The following is a 14,584-nucleotide window of genomic DNA, read 5'->3' as shown; positions in this document are numbered from 1 at the left end:
TGAACAGGAAAACTCCAGGCTGCCAAAGCAGAGCACATGAACTTAACCACTATACCACCAGGCCAGACCCTGGAAACTGTCTTATTATTTTCAAACTTTAATGTATTATTTTAAACCATCCCAACCTACATTAGGTTTTCTGACTTGTTCTGCCTCCCTGAATCCCTGTCCCTCTGGTATTCACTACGGCAGACTGGGGATCCCTCAAATGAGGGGCCCAAGGCAACGGACTCAGTTAAAAATGATTAAGAGTTGTTTCTACCTTTGTCCAGCTAGACTGTCTGTGGTCACTCCCACTGTGTTCTATATGATGTCAAAACTGAGGTATGTCTCAAAGGGAGCAGCTTCAGTTACAGAAATCAGGATTGTGGTCCCCACTTTAAAAAATTCCATCCTACATTCCTACACAGCAGTGTGACTATTGATTCAGAAGATGGGTGTCTTCAGAACTCTTGAATCTTATTTTTCTACATTAACACCTAGCACGCCCCACAGACACATGGCCTAGTAACACCTCTTACATAAGTTTTCCACAATTCATCTTCATGGTTCACCATTTCTAATGTTAGCAATTTACAGTAATGAGCCATGAACTGACACCCAGGCTGGGTGAGACTAAGGCAACGTTCAATCTACAGCAAGCGGCAAAGAGTATTTGAGGGATACATTCTCTGTGTTCTGAAAGCATCTTAATGATCCTAAGTGCTTAGTTTGTTTAGAGGAAGTTCAAAGGCATTGAATCAATTGTACATTATTTAAAAAATACAATACATGAAACTTGGAAGATGAAGGAATGATATCTCTGTTACTGCAAAAACTGAGGAGGCAGCAGGATAGGAGAGGGTTGAAGTAATGTTTTTGTGCCCTGGGAACATGTGGTAAACGCATGTTTATTTTTGTGTTAATGGCTGGGTTCCATATGCACCCTGGGTGAAGAGGAGTGAATCCAGGCATGTCTGGGAATCATAAAACATCCCAATCTATTGTTTTTTCCAAATGTCTTGCATTCAGCAAAACACCAACATCTTTAATTGAACATTACTTTATATTTAATTTTTAAATTGACTAATATATGTGAGAAGAAAGATTTTACGTTTCAAAAGGCTTTTATGTTTTTTATAGCAAGGATGACTTGGGTAACTTCAGGTTTGTGTCTTTTATAACAAATTATGTCTCTTGTGATAATGAGAATGACAAATCTATAGTTATTAGAGCATACACGTTACCAACATATAGATTGAAACACTCAGTTCAGAAGGTCAATTTCTTAATATAAGAACACAAGCCAACAATTTGATGAATTGCATTTCCCTTTCTCTCAGAGTAAGCCCCTTAACATGGCTTCATGATTGAATGGAGTAGAGAATTCTAGTGCTGGGAAACTCCTACCAGCTAGTTTTAGATCCATGTCTATGTTTTTCTCTAGTACACATGGAAGGCATCTGAATATCTACAAAATGGAGGAAACATGGCCATTCGCTTCAGATAACACCAGGTTTGAAACCTGGCCTTGCTGCTGACTGGTTGAGTGGCGCTGGGCAAATCACTTGACTTCTTTAAGACTTGCTTTCCTCACTTGTGGAAACAGTACAATACTGTTCCTGGCTGTGTTCTTGTGAGAATTAAATGTTTGGTACATGCAAAATGCCTAATGCAGGGCCTGCTGGGAGCAGAGACTCAGTGAATAGTAGCAATTGGCTCAGAGATGCTGCCCTGATCCCTCCCCTCAGTCAATGATGCAGAGCTTGATGCGGAAGCTGTGTGGCTTTCCCCACTTTGGGTACTGCTGTCTGCTAGTCCAACACTACTGCATCTGTGACCTTTAGACATCAGGCAGGCCTAAATCCTGTTCACAGTCAACTGTGTCCTCCTTGATGGCTACACAACATAGTTGTATTTTCTGAAGCTCCTAATAAGAAGTTTCTGCCTGTGCTTTCTTTGCTTTTCTATGGCACTTGCACCCTGTTAGCAATGGTCTTTCCCTTCCTGTGCCGAAGGATGAGGTAGCCTGAGAGAAAACTGAGTTCCTTGTGTAAAATACATTCCCCTCTCTCTTTTTACACTGGAGACTGAATGTAGAAGTAGAAAACTGGTAGAAACAGCCTTGTTATCATAAAGCTGGTCTTCTTTCCCTTGTCGAGAGACCAGACCTAAGGGAAAGGTCATTCTTATGATATGATATATACGATACAATATATCACTTGATCCTCATCATTCACAGGTTACATATTTGTGAATTCACCTACTCACTAAAATTTATTTGTAACTCAAAATCAGTACTCCTGGGGCTTTCACAGTCATTCACAGAACATATACAGAGTGTGAAAAATTTGAGCCACCCTCATGCACAAGTTCCCAGCTGAGGTTGAACAAGGGGTCACTCTGATCATGTCTCTCATGACGAAGGGACTAGAGGATGGAAACAGGAAGGGCAGTGCAGTGTAACGCAAGAAACTCTGCCTCTGGGGCCGGTTGGATCAGGTTTGAATCCCAACTCTGGCACCCATTAGTGGAGCAGCTTTAGGAAGTCACTCAACACTTCTGAGCCTTGCTTTCTCTTTTGTGAAATAAAGAAAATAGAATCTGCTCATTTTAATTGTTTTTAGGATTTAAGATTATGTTCTATGTGATATACATATATGCATATAAATATCCATCTCTAGGAGCAATGGTTCGGTATTCACTAATTGATTAATTCAGCATTTGCAGAGACTTTATAGAACATAACTACCATGAATAATGAGAATTGACTCTTATATGTATTTTGTGTGGATATGTCTCTCTCTCTCTCTCTCTCTCTCTCTCTCTATATATATATATATATATATGTATATATCTCCCAGGGGAGGAGTAGGCAGGGAATAATAACTAGACCTTGGCTTCGGCTCCATTTCTATCAATAGGTTCTGTTGATATGTGAACTGAGCCAAGTTACTTTTCCTCAGTGCCCACAGTTCCCTAATATGTAAAGTTAGGGTCAGGGTGTCTGCCCTTCCTAGGACAAGAGGTTGTTGTGGGGATAAAATGAGTTTAACAGACATGAACTTCCTTAATAACTTTAAAGCACTCTAGTAATGGAGGGCATTGTATTTTCTGGCTCCTGTCCAGGCAGCAGGAGCAATCAGGAGGCTGCGATGGTCATTCTATGGGGGCTGTAGTTTATGGTGGTCATTTCTAATCTAGGGTTCATTCATTTGTTGATTTGTTTATTCAGTCTTTCAATGAACTTGTATTGAAAACTGATTATGTGCTCAGGAGTATGCAATATGTGCAGGATACAAATGAATAAGCAACATTCATCTCTCAAGATGCTTACTGTGGAAGGAGACAAACGTGCTCTTTGCATTCTAGGTACAGGTACCCCAGGCTTCTATTCTTCCACCAGACTCAGATTCTTCACATGGCCCTGGGTCTCAACCTGATTGTAGAGACTCTCCCATACTAGCGCCAGTTGTGTATTTTTGTGTGCTTGTGCATGCATGTGAATCGGTATGAGTGTGCCCAGAGATAGAAAAGGCGATGCAAAATACCCTGGTACTTTCACCGGGTGCAATCTCTTCCGTGTCCTCTTTCGTTCATACTCATTCCCTTGGCGTCTCCTGGAATGCATGGTCCTTTCTCTGGGATGGTAGTCGTATTCCCTCAGGCTAGAGTTACCAGCATATGGAAATTCACACGTGTCCAGATTATGATTCCTGAGAACTAGATGCATCAGCTGAATAAAATGCATGCCCTTCGGATGTGTGCTGTGTGAGGCTTGTTGGATTCTTTTTGTGTCCAAGGCCCAGAGGTCCCAGTACAAACAAACCCACTAACACGAGTCCCTCATATCGTTATTTATCTAGCAACTTTAATTCTCTGATCTTATGTGAAAGCAATTCTTAGACAATATGTATGTATTTGAGCTAAAAATCTGTTTTAAGAGTTTATACTATTACAACTGCCCTTTCAAATTGTCTTGATGATGTATGAAAAATAGGGATAAAAATTACAGACTTCCTAGAAATTGCTTTGACACAAGATTTGAGTGGACATAGAACCTGTCTTAAATGAGATTCAAGAAAACTTAGGAATCATATGAGCCAAATCCTTCCCCTCGCAGAGAAGGTTGAGAGTGATGAAATGGATATTCCAATTTTTTTATTGTTTTTGTGAAAATATAATGCAATTGGTTAGTATAAAATATACTTCACATCTCTTCCCCCATCCTTCTTCTCTTTTGTTTTTCCTTCGTTGATTTGCCGTGGCTAATCTTTCATTCATTTATTCATTCTTTCATGCATTCATTTGTTACCAAGAGTGAATTAAAAGCCTATACAATGTTCAAGGCACTGTCTGAACCAAAATTCCTCTCCTGGAATATGTCCAGTGAGCATACATGAAGAAGATATCCTGATATACACAGCATTTTCTGTGTAGCTTTTCAGTATTATATGTCTGCTAAATTCTAGTAGACTCCATCACTTTGATTAAAGGTTTCAAATATTTTCCTCCCAGTCTGTAAAAGGCAAAAAAATCTTAGCCAAAGTAGGATGGGGATTTCTGTTCTAGTATCTTTGAAGTTTAAAATGTCATTCCTGGCTTCTGGCAGGATAGTAGAAGGTTGAGAGCATGGGCTCTGAAGTCAGACTTCCTGGGTCTAAACTCTGTCTTTGCCACTTTCTGTAAGTATAACTTTGGGCAAGTTACTTTCCTCTTTCACACCTCAATTTTATTGTCTATAAAGTGAGAATGATAATATCTAGCTCATAGGGCTCTCTTGGTATTAAATGAAAGGTCCTTTAAAGCACATAGTACAGCACCTAAGCCATATTAACCATAGTCAGTACTTGATAGATGTCAGTTGTTACTGGTGCTGTTGTATAATGGAAGCAGTTTCTTTGGTTCCTGGAGTGATTTGCTACCATATTGTACATTCTCTGCCAGAGAATTTATGTTACCACTAATATGACACATGATGCTCATTTGGATAATCTAGGGCCCATGGATTAATTATTCCTAAAGCTCTAAATGCCAGGATGGAGCTATAGAATTGATGGGTCCTACATCTCACCAATGAGGGCTGGGAGGGTTACCTCTCATAGCTGTCTCTCTAGGAACAAATGTACTAAGTTACGGAACTTGTGACTGGTAAAATGGGAACGTAAGGAATAAATCTGGGGGAAATTTCACTCATATTCTGATATCAAGGATTATGTTGATGGTTTTGGCAAACATAGCCTTGACTAGAATCACCTGGGAGTTTTTTAATAATACAGATTTCTGAGCTCCAATTAGGACACAATAAATTAGAATTTCCTGTAATTTCCATTAAAAAGAAAAGTTCCCCTCAAGTTGTAATTTGTATGTGACTAACTTGATACAAGCATATGAGAGGAATTGGCATACACTGCAGTTGGTGGTTGATATCTAAATGCCATTATTAGATAGACATTCTGGACCAGGTAGAAGAGATAACTTCCACCTTAATTTGGTCTTCATTGAAGGCATTCTAGGGCCCATGTGCCCTCACTTCTGGACTGGTGACATCAGGGGACTGGGAAGAAAGAGATACCTGGAAGGGCTGTTGTAACGCGTGTGGATATCCTTTGTTCTCTGTGAATCTCTTGGAACTTCACCTTAGAGTTTAGAAGGAAAAACCTCACCTCTCACCCTTTAACAAAACATTCCTGGTTTTACATGTAAAAGCCCCAGCAAACACGCAGCTCATGGTTATAACATCTGGTTTGACAAAAACCCACTGGGTAGCTGAAAACAGAAATAAAATTTAAAACACCAGGACAAACCACCACTGCCTCAAAAAAACATTTCACTTGAACATTTTAGACATTACATTTTGTAACCGGGAATGTGGCCCTTTTTGTTTTGACTACTAGAAAGCTCAGAGTCAAGTTTAAGGCTCACTTTTTACAAATACAGTATAGGATATTCTGCTAGGCATTTTCTGTGCTTCTCTCACTCTTGGACTCTTTGTGTCATTTTTCTTACCCTTAGCCATTATTTTATCAGTTATCCATCTTTTATCCTCTTGTACTATATATAGTACAAAGCATATAAAATCATTTTTGGAACAAGTTGAGATTTGAATGTATAGACGAATATATGGTAGGCAGTTGGCACATAAGATATTATTCCTGCCCTAATTTACACAATCTGTAGCTGGACAGTCACAGAAAGGCATAAAACAAATTGCAATGAAGTTTCTAAGTGCTATAATGGTGGTGTGGACACAGGGCTACAAGGCACACGATGGAGGAAGCACCACTGATTGGTTTGGTAGCTTTTATTCTGTGCTTGCTATGTTCCAGCAATTCTTTAGGCCCTGAAGATTCAACCTCCCTTAGCCCCGAGGAGTTCAAGTCTATGGAGAAGACAAATATGTAACAAATAGCTATACTATAACATGACTCCTTCTAATGCTGAGTATATATAAATACTGTGAAAACACAGATGAAGGGCAATTAATTATATCTGGGAAAGGAAACCTCAAGGAGAGAGAGTTATGGAGAGGTGATGACATTTCGCCTTGATCTTGTGCACAACAAATAACTTCCTATAAGGTATTTTCCACCTGTTTTGAATTAACTAAAATTATTAGGTCTTAGAATTTGTAAAGGTCATCTCTATTAGAATGGAAAAAGTGCATCACTCTTGTAAAATAACCATTTAAAAAGCACCAACCTGATTTTGGATGGCTACCAGAAGAATTAATGCTAAAGTTCGTAAGAAAGGTTTTTGAAACTGAAATGAAAATAAAACGATTAGGGATTTGAGAAAAATAGTGCTAATAAATAATGATATGTAATTGATCATAAACAGTATAATATAAAGTAATTGTAGCTTCTTACTATACCATACTGCCTCTTTGTGCTTTCCTGATTATGGTCTAAGTTTAGGGAAAATCCATGGACTAATGAGATAAACAGAAACATTGCTAACACCTTGTGGCAGAAATAATGCTATGTGATTTCCAAATCTACTTCGTTTACCTTGTGGGTCCATTGCTAAACTCTATTTCCCATTATCCTTGCTGATATCTGCTACTTCCAGAACTGGCCTATAAAAATCTCTCTTGCTTCATCTTTTCCTCTCTGACTTTCCCTTTCATGGGGACCCTGTGTTGAAGACAAGAGTGTCAGGAGATGGAAAGAGCTTAGGTCCCTGGGGCACACTTAGAGGAGAACTCTCTAGGAAACCTAACTAGAAATATCTGCCCCGGATTTTGCATGAGCGAGGTGTTATCGTATATCATGCAAGGCCAATGAAATTTGGGATTGTTTATTATAGCACTTGTTCTATCCTAGTATACCTGTCATGGAATATCATATACACTTTTGCTTTTATATTTATGTCCTTTAGTTCCCCTTCATTTATCCTCATAATCATATAACACACTGTGGTTAATTCAGTGTTTGCAGAATCTGTGAATTAAGGTATTTTCTTCAGATGTTGAACAAGGTTGATACTGCAACTTCAATCTGCCAAGTACGCATAAAACAGGTCATGAAAATAAGCAGATCATTCAGTTCTCAGAGGAACTACATTACATTGGCTGTGATTCATGTAACACATGTATGGGACACCTCAGAGTATGGTCCCTGTGCCAGATCCAGGACACATGCACATAACATCAGGGGAGCATGCTTTGCTGTCATGGTGTGAACATATTTGGAAGAAGGACACCCAGTATATAAGGAATGAGTCAAGTCGCTTGGCCTTAGTCCTGAGAGGCCTGGATTTGTTTGGCAGAGCAGTAGGATTTTAGAATAGCTGTTTCCATTTGTGAGTTGTGAAATTATTTACATGACATTCTAATGTGCCTGAATGAACAATTTATTCAATAGAGAATATTTCCTGAACTTCTCTTGCATATTGGCTAGGCATTGTTCTAGTTATTGGGACTAACATAGTGAACAAGACAGATTTGACCCCTGCCCTCAAGAATCTTATAATCTAGGAAAGGAAACAGATATTTAAAATTTAGTGATGGGTGTTTTCATGGAGGCAAGACAGGATATGTTGCATTTGTTTTCAGCATTTCCTCCTCTTTCTGGACAAAATTATATGGTTATACTTATTCTATTTTTTAAAGCCAAAGCAACACCAAAAAGAATGTCTCTATGTGCAAAATTGAATTCAATTATTAAGGTCCTTAAATTTGTTCTTTTCTCCTTGATCATAGTGGATGTGGTGTGGGTAGAAAACTGGGAATGAGTGGAGGGAATATTTTGGTATTAAATATGCTGATTGATTTTAAGACTCTGATGGACCATGTATATGCATTTATCTGTGAATAGTGTCAGAGGGCATCTGTGGATCTTTATGTGAAAGATGGACAGGTGGATCTACTCAACTCCACCTTGTCTGACCTCTCCCTGGAGGGTCTCTGACTGTTCCTCAAAGTCACCATCTTCAGATCTACTGTTTTCAGAAGAACGGCTATGGAGGGAGGGAGATTAGGCCAAGGATGCCTAAGGGTTGAGGATCCAGAAGTCTAGCCTCTTCCTTATGGCTGCTGCCAGTCACCTGCCTCAGCATCATCTGGAAATTGTAAAATGCAGAATTCCAGGCCCACTGCAGACCAACCAAAGCAGAATTTCCGGGGAGAGGGGTAGAGTTCAGACATCTGCACTTTAAATAATTATTTTGTGTAGGTTATTCAAGCCTGAGAGCCACTCTCCACAGAAGAGCAGACAGTCTCTGAGAAAATCCTGCTATCAGTCTTGTTACTGCCACAATCAAAGTAGGGGCTAGTTGACTTTCATCTCTTTGTTCAAATTAGCATTTGACCTCCCAGCTGCCATGTGGATAGCAGGGAGGTGGAGTCCAAGGAGTGGTGGAGTGAGGGCAAATCAGGATGATATCTCCATGCAGGTACAGTCCTTGATAGTCACAAGGAAAGGAATAAAGTATTATTTGGAGGGGTGAGAAATTACACTGATTCCTCAATTTCCACTCACTATTTTCTTGAGCATTAGGTGCTGGGCAGGCAAATCTCAAATGTCTGCAGTCCCTGATGCCTCCTATTTCTTGTCTCCCACTGGATCCTGATCCTATTTCTACAACCTTCAACCTTATCTCTAAATCTTGGTGACATTGCTGTTACCAGTGGTGAGGTATTGGAAGAATATAAAGGAACATATAATTATATTTATTTATTGTCACTTTCTAAGTTTTTATTTTTGCATGTGTTTTATAATACATATGATATACAGTGGAACATTATATTTATGAATGATAATACATACATTCACATAATACATCTGCTCACTTATCTTTAACTGATCGTGTACACTTTCAAAAAACTTTACTATCTCCACGAAGCTTAATCCTCTAAGCTTTAGCATACTACTGGCTCCTCTTTCTCAATGACTCTTTAAGGCCTGGGAATTTTGTGCTTTGGACTCTCCCAGGGCTTTAATGAATTTCCTCTTGATGCTTGTCCAATGGAACCAGCATTGCTATTTGACATTTTGAATTTTTCATTTCAGCATGTGACCTTGTAGGGTATTGTTTTCAAGTAACCAAAGCCTGATCTTAATCTAGTGAGTTTAACCCTTGCCTGTTTCTCTACCAAGGTCTTGGCCAATTAAATGCTTTGGTATTCATATAATGTACTGGAAAATTAAAGCTAGTCCTCAATTAAAAGTCCATCCTCTTCCACCTATGGCCTAACTCAAATTATTTTATGTGACCTTATGAATTTGAGACACAAAATGTTTATATTCTTAACTTCTTGAACCTCCACCAATTAAATATATCAGAATAGCCAGCAATCATTAAAGAACAAATACCTGTCTATACATATAAAGTGCAGTATGTATATGTACAATCCACAGTCATTTAATTTCTTTTTAAGTTGGGCTCTTTTTGGTCCAAGGATCATTTTTTTTTCATAATAGATCTAAATTTATACCAGTCGGTTTGTACTTCCAGAACAGCCTTGTCACCAACATAAATCATCTCATTTCAGCAGCTACAGTAAATAATTGGGCCCCTGAGACATTGTTTTCCATCTTCTCTGCAGAGAGCTCTCTACAACCTCTGGTTTCTCCCCTGGGTATGCAGGGTGATGGTGCTGTTGCCTCTGGCCTTTTCATTTATTATTTATTTCATTTATTGCAGGACTCAGAACAAATTGGAATTGGCAAAAAATGGAAAGAGAGTCTGTGGAATGATAATGTCCAAGGTTCTCATGATTACCAGAAACTGCAGGGAGAGCAGAATGGGAAAAGCAAACAAGAGAAAAACAAAAATGAAATATCATTTTAAACGAGCATATTTAAAAAAAAAAATACTTGTAACCTAGTGAATTTTCAGGTCTCAATAACAAAAGACTGGTTTAATAAAGCTTTTTGTTTTGTTTTGCTTTTGTAAGTCAAAACACAGCCTCAATTGCTAGAAGGTTGGGGGAGTTCTGGGTCCAGGCCAGCAGCTCTATCAGGAAGTTGACAGACTTGCGGCATTGCCTCCCTGGGGCTCAGCTTCTCCCCTCTAAGCCTGAGTTTTTCCGGTAGTAAACACCCATGGATTGATTACTTTTCCCAGTCCCTGGAGTATAAAAGGTCAGCTCACTACTAGGTTATAATAAAGCTTTCTCCTTGGTTTCTGGTTCATGAAATACTTTCCAGCTTTTGCACAAAGATTAATTTGCTGCAATAGAACTTGATTACAATTCAGTAGCTTTTATCATACGACTTTCATCTGGGACCAGTTCTTCTAAAAACAGGGAGCTTTGGGGGCCGGCCCAGTGGCAGAATTGTTAAGTTCTCATGCTCTGCTTCCATGGCCCAGGGTTTCACCAGTTAGGATCCTGGGCGTGGATGTGGCACCACTCGTCAGGCCATGCTGAGGCGCTGTCCCACATAACACAACCAGAGGCACTCACAGGTAGAATATATAACTATGTACTGGGGGGGGGGTGCGGCCGGGGGGGGGAGCGGCGGGAGGGGGTGCTTTGGGAAGAATAAAAGAAAAAAAAGATTGGCAATAGTTGTTAGCTCAGGTGCCAATCTTTAAAATAAAAAAAAATAAAATAAAATCAGGGAGCTTTTAGATAATATGATCCCAATTGATATCAAGAAAGATTTTACTCAAAAGCAGCCTGAAGTATGTAAAGATGAATAGTGTCTATTTTATCTTTTGATATATATATATATATATATATATATATATATATGTCTTCTGTCTTCCAGAATTTTAGAGTTGGAATGGATCTTAGAAGTCATGTAGTCCAGCTATGTGTGATCTAGGGCAAAATACTAGGTAGGTACTATTACAATCTATATTTTTCAGAATAGAACACTGAAGTCTAGAGAGGTGAAATAATTTGCAGAATCACCTAGCTAGGATTCAAACCCAGACCTAACTCCAAAAACTCTGTTTTTAACTACTATGTTAGACTGCCTCTTAGGTCAAATTTAAATACATGCCATCCATTTGAAAGAATTAGTTATCTATTTCTGTATAACAAATAACACCAAAACTTAAAGACTTAGAAGAACAATAATGACTTATTTTCTTGCACGGTTTCTGTGGGTCTGGAATTCAGGAGTGTCTGCATTGGGCAATCCTCACTAAGTGACTCTCCTGAAGTTGCAATCAGATGTTGGCTGAGGCTGCAGTTATCTGAAGGCTTGATTGGGGTGGAAGAGTCACTTCCAAGGTTGCTCATTTCACATTTCTGGCAGATGGTCCTGGCTGCCAGCTGGGGGCTTCTGCTGCTCTCCATGTGGATCTCTCCACAGGGCTGTTGGGTGTCCTTACACCATGGTGGCTGACTTCTCCTGTAATATGCCATTCAAAAGATCAAGGCTGAGGCAGCAATGCTTTTCATGATCTAGCTACAGAAGTAACATACTATTACTCCCACCATATTATATTGGTCACACAGCCAACTCTGATTCAATGTGTGAAGGACTATACAGGGGTGTGAATACCCAGAGGCATGCTCATCATGGATCGTGGGTCGTCTTGAAGGCTGGCTACCACAGCAAACCACTTACTCTCTGTTTTCATAACCCCATTCCTACCCTGCCTTTATAGTTCACCCTGTTAGTATATATTGGCCTATTATAGAACCTCAGTAAATATTAGCCTAGCCAATGAACTCAATAAATATTTGGATTGAGGAAGGTGAAAAAATTCAGTTTTTTTAACTGTTGCTAGAGGAATTACATAATTTTGGCCTTCACCAATAACCCACTTTTTCCACTTACTTTTTCTTTTCAGAAATTGCTGGCCTACCTTCCCTACAAGCCTATATGATTGTGTAGAGAACCTCAAAACTGAGGTTGCTCCTTCTGGATCCATCAAGAGACACAAGAATATGTCCGGCAGATTGGTGCTTCTCAACAGATCAGAGTCTTCTTGCTGATGATGTCCCTGAGAGAGCTTCTACAGTGAGATCTAGTCCTAGAAAGAGCCGTGAAACAGGTCTTTTAGGTACTTCCTTTCAGAGCCAACCATAATTCAATTCTATAATGTATAAAAAGCTATAAATATCCCTATGCATTAATAATGTTGCTTGGGTGATATATAGAAGTATAGCATCTTGAAAAACGTCTATTTGGGAAGAAGGTCATTTTATTTTATCATCTATAATTTACCAATATTCTTCACTCTATTTATTGCTCAATGAAGAGAAGCCACTGAAGCACTAGTTAGGACAGGAACTGTGTCTTTCCAGAAATGATGCCTGGTGTGATGTTTAAAAATACAATGCTCTTTCAGTCTCTGCTCCTTTCTTGTTCCAAGGATGTCATTATCAATACTAATATAAATTTTTCATTGCTTGAGCCATTACAATATACAGGGAATAGATTTTTCAATTTTTTAAGTTCCACTGAGTATATTAGCAAAATTATCTGACTGTCAGCAGGCATGTGGTGATGCCAGTAGCATCTCTGACTTTGATTGTTCTAAATCTCTTTATGTTTACAGGTCTCCAGTTGAGAAAAAGCCAAGGATTTATTTTCAACCCTCCTCCCTATTCCTTCCTTCGGATGGCTTTCTCTCACGTCTCTTATTCTCTTGTCTGAGTCTTTAAAATGATAAACACAAAAAGCAATCTAAGAGATAGGTTATGTTTATTGCATTGAAACAATTGTGAACTTTTAAAAATCATGCTTTAAGGTACTTTATTTTATTATTGATTTTTAATATCCCTATGAGTTAGGGCAGAGAGTTTATTAATGAGAAGGTTCTTGACTCATGCAGAATTTTACCACACCTTAGGGGCAGACTTAGAGTTGAGCCATATTCTAATACTCAGTTTAGTGACAATTCTGGATTCATACACAAATGACATACGGCAGCTTCAACTCTCAACTCTGTAATTTTCATGAACTGCAAATGGTGTGCATGCCTGTAGAATGAATTTTAGATTTCAGTGTGGGGAAATGTGTAAGAAGAATCGAGGGGAGCGGCATGGTGGGAGGAGCAGATTAGAATATAGCAAACATTCTTAATTAAAGGGATGAAGTCTCTCAGGCCAAGTAACAATACGATAGGGTCACAGAATGGTAGATTTGGGAGGTAGCTTCAGGATCTGCTTCTCAGTTCCTCTATTAGGATGGAGAAAGGGAGGGCAAGCGCACAGCCTGGTGTCACAAAGCTCAAAAGTGGTGAGTGGGTCTCAAATCAACGTTTCTGGCTTTTGGTCAGGGACTTTTCCAAATATATTGCGTTATCTCAGAACCCAAAGAAGAGAGATTAATTTTCCATTAAATTTGCCTTCTTTAAATTTAGATTATTTGGAGGTAAAGACTAAACAATAGATTTGTTTGTTTGTTTGAAATACCCGGCTCAAGTAACTAACTGTGCAGACCGAGTTCAACAAATGGTCCTTTATCATGTGTTGTTTATGTCTGTCCATCGAGCTTGATCTTGCAGTATAACATCAACAGCACTTCATAATTACTTCATCATGTGGGCAAACTCATCAATGAACCTGAGGTCATTAACATCTACATTAGTCTCCTGTTGCTACTGTGAACAAATTACCACAGACACAGTGGCCCGAAACAATACAACACAAATTTATTATCATAAAGTTCTGGAAGTCAGAAGTTTGAAAATAGGTCTTATAAGGCTAAAAACAAGGAAGGTGTGGGAAGGAATGATTCCTTCTGGAGACTCTAGGGAGAACACCTTCATTTCCTTTTCTATCTTCTAGAAGTTGTCTGCATTCCTTGGCTTATGGCATCCTCACAGTAATGGCATTATTCTGACTTCTGCTTCTGTCATCTCATCTCCTTCCCTGACTTTGATACTCCTGCCTTCCTCTTACAAGAACCTTGTGATTACATTGGTCCTCTCTGGATAATCCAGGATAATCTCCCCATCTCAAGATCCTTAATCACATCTGCAAAATCTGTTTTGCCATGTCAGGTAACAAATTCACTGGTTCTGGAGATTAGAACATGGGCATCTTTGGGGAGCCATTATTCTATCATATCTAAATTTAATATTCAGTTTTTAAAAAGTTGAGTATGATGGTGAGAGCCTTGCAAAAAGTCTGAGGGCTTCAGTTTGAGTCTAATTTAGAACACATCAGCTGGGTGACCTTGGGCAGCTTACTTAA

General features: G+C 39.0%; 1 long non-coding RNA gene across 1 annotated transcript; it reads left to right on the top strand.

The window, feature by feature from the left end:
• The first annotated feature begins 10,643 nt into the window (after positions 1-10,643).
• LOC139039842 (uncharacterized) lies at positions 10,644-12,559 on the top strand. Its single transcript, XR_011493050.1, has 3 exons — positions 10,644-10,890; positions 11,196-11,265; positions 12,232-12,559. It is a non-coding gene; the product is annotated as an uncharacterized lncRNA (long non-coding RNA).
• Positions 12,560-14,584: the final 2,025 nt, after the last annotated feature.

The sequence above is a fragment of the Equus asinus genome, chromosome 12 (assembly GCF_041296235.1).
Source record: "Equus asinus isolate D_3611 breed Donkey chromosome 12, EquAss-T2T_v2, whole genome shotgun sequence".
NCBI lineage: Eukaryota > Metazoa > Chordata > Mammalia > Perissodactyla > Equidae > Equus > Equus asinus.
This window is presented reverse-complemented; position numbering and strand designations above follow the sequence as displayed.